Here is a 5016-nt window from a genome sequence, read left to right as displayed (position 1 = left end):
TTTTGTTTTGCTTTGTTTTTTGTCTTATTTTTTGTTTTTGGGAGACAGAGAGAGCGTGCACACACCAGGTGAGAGGGGCAGAGGGAGAGAGATCTTAAGGAGGCTCCATACTCAGCACAGAGTCTGACACAAGGCTCAATTCTGTAGTGGTGAGTCACACACAGAGAGTCAGGACACCAAGCCTTTTCTTTCCAGGAAGAGCTTTATTCATGCCAGCATAGGCTCAGCGGGCTAAGACCCAAAAGGCTGAGCCCCGAGTGCAGCTTGGGGTTGCTTTTTGTACAATTTTTGCTCCTTTGTCTCCTATATATGGTAACATACAGTCTGAATGGCCAGTCATATTACAGAGTCATGAAGGATGTCATGCATGCACACATAGCCAGATTGCCTCCCCTTGTCTTGGGATTTTCACCACATTCCTTAGGGTGGGGCTCTACCACATTCTCCCCTTTGATGCTCAGACCTCCTATTTTGGGTCAAAGAGCATCATCTTGGTTTAGAGGTTTATATTCTCATAACATCATCACATGTGTGGCCATTTTCCTTTCAACCATTACCTTAATGAGGCTGGAGACAGACTGTATCACAAGGGGAGCTAGGCAAGGTAGGATTAAGCAGGCTCCCAAAATCAAGAGGATAATTCCCATGAGGGTTTTGAATCTCCCTCTCTGTCTCTGTCTCTGTCTCTGTCTCTCTCCTCTCTCCACCCCCCACCAAGAGTTGAAAACCATCCTCCAAATAACTCCCGGGGGTCCCAAACTTTCCAGGTCTGGACTGGGACATGAATGACCTTTGTCATCCCATCTGTGATCTCCTCTATGACTTTCCTTCATCACCTATCTGTAGGCAGCAGTTGCTCAGGTTGAACTTTCCACAAACTCCTCCCTCAGAAGCAAGCGAGTAATCTAAGGCCAAGCAACTTTGATAGCATGCACATTTTGGTTTGCTGTTTGGCCAGTAAGTTCAGAGCTCTGGCAGTTTCATTGGTTATAATTTCTACAATGGCTTGCAGTCTGATTATGTGGTTTAGAATGTAAATGGAACTGCGGTAGCCTGAGGACCCATCCTCTGCCCAGGGTCATAATATTGGATTATATGCTCGTGAGACCATTCATCATTTTTCCAATTGCCAATTTGTAGGGCACGTCATTTCCTTCCAGTCTCCCTGTCCCCATGCAATTGGACTCCCAAATGTTCCCCTCTGGCAAGTGGGAGCAGGAAGAAAGATGGGTGAATAGTTCCCAGCACACATGACTCTGACCAAACTGAGGGAATTATTATATAGGCTGTCCTTCCATATAACCTGTATAGTCCACCTCTACCTGGGGCCTGCCATTCAATGGCTGTGTCGACATTGTCCCAGGCCTCTTGGAGATGAGAGAAGTTAGCCACAGGGTAGGGATCTGGCTCAAGGTGATCTGGGGACCCCCACCCTCAGGTTTCCTGGGCTGTTAAGTTATAAAATCTTTGGCCTACCCACATTAAGCTTCCAAGAGAGGTGGTGAACTTTCTTCCTCACCAGGCAAGGAAGGTTCTTCCAATAGTTGAGGTTTTGAGAAGCCAAACCCTGGTAGTAGGACTGGGGTGTCCTGTTCCATTATAAGGTTTGCAGGGATCTAATTCTCTAGCCTCCAATGGCCATTGATTCCCCCATACATACATAGCAAGAAGAGACCTTCAGAGTCTCTGCTAGGGTTAGAAACAACTTCCTTGCTGTGACTGAGATGGTAGGGGGGCTACTTCTTATTTTTTCACTGAGGGAGTGGAAGACTTGATGGGACATGGTTGGATGGGCAGTAGTGACTTTCTTGACACAGTCCCTGGGTCTCTGCCTCGCCCATGGATCCGGATGCCAATTCAGGTGCCCCATTGCCATTTGGAATCTCCTGGGTTAATGATGGTAAAGTTAACAGAATTACAGGCCTTTGATTGACAACTTGATGTAGCAGGCCCCTTCTGAAGGAGCACTGTTATGCCGTCTTTTTTCCAAGTAGCCCATGAAACACAGCTCTAGCTGGGGCATAAAAACTCAGGTGTACAGGCACATAAACCATTTTCCTCACACATACATTTGTCATTGAGTCGGGATTCCCACTCCCAATCTAAGCCTCCACATGGCATATCAAGAGTCCTTGGGCCCTCTATGACAAATGCCTGCTTTTTTCATATGACAGATGCCTCTGGGCCAATACCTATAACCTCACATACGTCAAACAGCATTGACACCAGTCGTTTTGGGTTAGTAATTTGTGTCCAGCTGACCAAGCCCCCTCCCTCACCCCCTGGTAGGATGGGACTTCTAACCAATCTTCACTGGGGGAGTACTGTGAATCAAAGCAAGTGTGTTGACTCTCCCGTTGGCAGATAGAATAGGTGGTCTTATTGTGTCTGCAGGTCCCCAGGCCTTTTCCTTGGCATGAGAAGTGGGTATGATATAGTAAGGTCCAAGTGACTCCTTGGCCTGACCTGGTTATGTGAATATATGGGTCACAAGAAGAGGAATCTAGGTCTACAGAAGGGGTCCAGATTAGAAGCAACCAATACCAACAAAGCATCCCAGCCAGAAGGGGAAGGTGAGTGCTAACAGAAACCTCTCACCGCACTCCCAGCTGGCCAGGGCAGCCTCTGCCAATCCTATGGTAAAAAGTAGAGCAAGAATCAAAATAACAGGGAGAAACATGGGGTGACAGTGCATCACAGTAAGGAAACAGATATAGAAAATAAGGACAGTCTATTTGTTTCACCAGATGGTGGATTCCTCAAGCTTCTGCTGTGCATAGATTAGTCAGTTTCCAGAGTACCTAAAGCAGGGCTGCAGTCTCCCAGAACCTCTGGAGTTGCAGATTGCTTCTTCCATGTGGTCAGCTTGCACAGCGTTGATGGATCAGGAATGCATTCCGAGCTTCAAGATGCTGGCTTCACTCTGGTGTGGTGAATCCAGGGACCCACTCCTGCTACGTTTATTACACTAGGGGTGGACAAAATGACAGTGAACAGGCCCCTCCAGAGTGGTTTTAGGGGTTGGACATTCTACTCCTTCACCCATACAACATCTCCTGGTTTAAAGGGGTGAGAATCTGTGGTCAGACTCACAGTTAATCGCTCCCTAACCCAGTGGTGTTAAGGTGGTTAGAGTAGAGCCAAGGGCCCTCATCTGTTGCCTTAGGGTTAGATTGTCTATCTTATTTAGATCTCCCCTTATGCCCTTGATAATGGGGGAAGGGTGCCCATTAAGGACTTCATTAGTGAAGAACCCCATCTGCTTAGTGGGGCTCTACCTGATTCTTAACAAGGCAATTGGCAACACCTGGTCCCAGTATAGGTGGTCTCCTGACATAGTTTCCTTAATTGCAGCTTCAGGGTTCGGTTCATTCATTCCACCTTCCTGGAGCTCTGGGGTCAGTATGCCCGTGTGTAACTTCCAGGTGATCTTTAACCCCTTTGCCACCAGCTACACCACCTCAGCCACGAACGCTGGCCTGTTATCTGATCCCATAGTGTTAGGGATCCCAAATCGAGGAATGATCTCTTTTAGAAGTCAGTCCACTTCATGTGCCTTTTCTGTGTGAGTAGGGAAGGCTCCCACCCAGCCTGAGAAAGTGCACACAAAGACCAACAGATATTTATAGCCTCAGACCCTGGGAGCTCAGTGAAGTCCACCACCACATTTTCACATTTCAAATGGGGTGCTGACAACTCTGCACCCCAGGGGCAACCTTGGGTCCCTGACATGGGTTATTCTGGGCATATGTTTCACATTGCTCTCATACTGCTCGGGCTATGCTGGGAGTTGAGGGACATAGAAATGTTGGCTCAATGCAGTCTCGATAGCTGTCTAGCCAATATGGGTTTCCTAATGGAACTGCTTGACCAAAGCTGGAACCAGGGCCTTAGGAACTGCTACTCATCCATCTTCAAATTTCCACCATCCACCTGGGAGGTAGCTTCCTTTTTTCAGTCTTAAAGCAGGTACTCTCATGTTGTGAGTAAGTAGGGTCCCATTCTGCCAGTGGGCTAGGGAACCGTGTGGTGGTTAAAGCTGCTGATTCCGCTGTTCCTTTGGAGGCCGCAAGCTTTGCCTCTCGATCTGCCTTACGGTTTCCCCATGTGGCCGTGGTGTCTCCCCTTTGATGTCCCCAACAATGCATGACTGCCACTCTTTTAGGAGCCCATGTAGCATCTAAGAGTTCAAGGATTTCCTTATCAAACTTTATTTCTTTTCCTCCTGAGTGTATTAGATCCTTCTCTTTATATAAAGCCCCATGTACGTGGAGGGTGGTGAAGGCATAGAGTCTGTGTATATATTAACATGTATCCCTGCCACCAGTTGGAGAGCTCAGATTAGTGTGATGAGCTCTGCCTTCTATGCTGAAGTCCCCTTTGGCAAGGGTTTGGCCTCAATGATAGAATTCAGGGTCACCACAGAGTACCCTGCAAGACATTCTTCCTTTTTCACAAAACTGCTACCATTAGTGAAATATTCAGTGACAGGGTCGTTGAGGGGCTGGTCCCTCAAGTCTGGTGAGCTGGAGAATACCTCATCCATGACTTCAATGCAGTCGTGGTCTGGTTGACCTGGCCTGACAGGCAGCAGGGTTGCAGAGTTTAGGGTCCACACTACTTCTAGGTGAATGTGCAGGTTCTCACATAGCATTCCCTGATATCTGACCATCCTGGTGTTGGTCAGACAGTACTGTCCCTTGTACTCCATTAATGTCAATACTGAACGTGGCAGTTGGACTGTCAATTCTTGTCCCATAGTTAACTTGTCAGCTTCAGACACTAGAGGGCCGTAGATGCCAGTGCCCATAGGCAGGGTGGCCAGCCTTGGGTAACAGAGTCAAGCTGCTTGGAGATATATGCCACCGGGTGATGCCATGACCCCAACATCTGAGTTAAGACTCCCACTGCGATGCTAGTATGTTCATGAACGTACAAGAAGAAGGGCTTGGACATGTCTGGGAGCCCCAGACCAGGCGCATTGGCGAGTACCCATTTGATCTCTCTAAAGGCCCT

The sequence above is a fragment of the Panthera onca genome, chromosome B1 (genome assembly GCF_046562875.1).
Source record: "Panthera onca isolate mPanOnc1 chromosome B1, mPanOnc1 haplotype 2, whole genome shotgun sequence".
In the NCBI taxonomy this organism is placed as follows: domain Eukaryota; kingdom Metazoa; phylum Chordata; class Mammalia; order Carnivora; family Felidae; genus Panthera; species Panthera onca.
The sequence above is the reverse complement of the archived record's forward strand: the minus strand, read 5'-3'. Positions refer to the sequence as shown.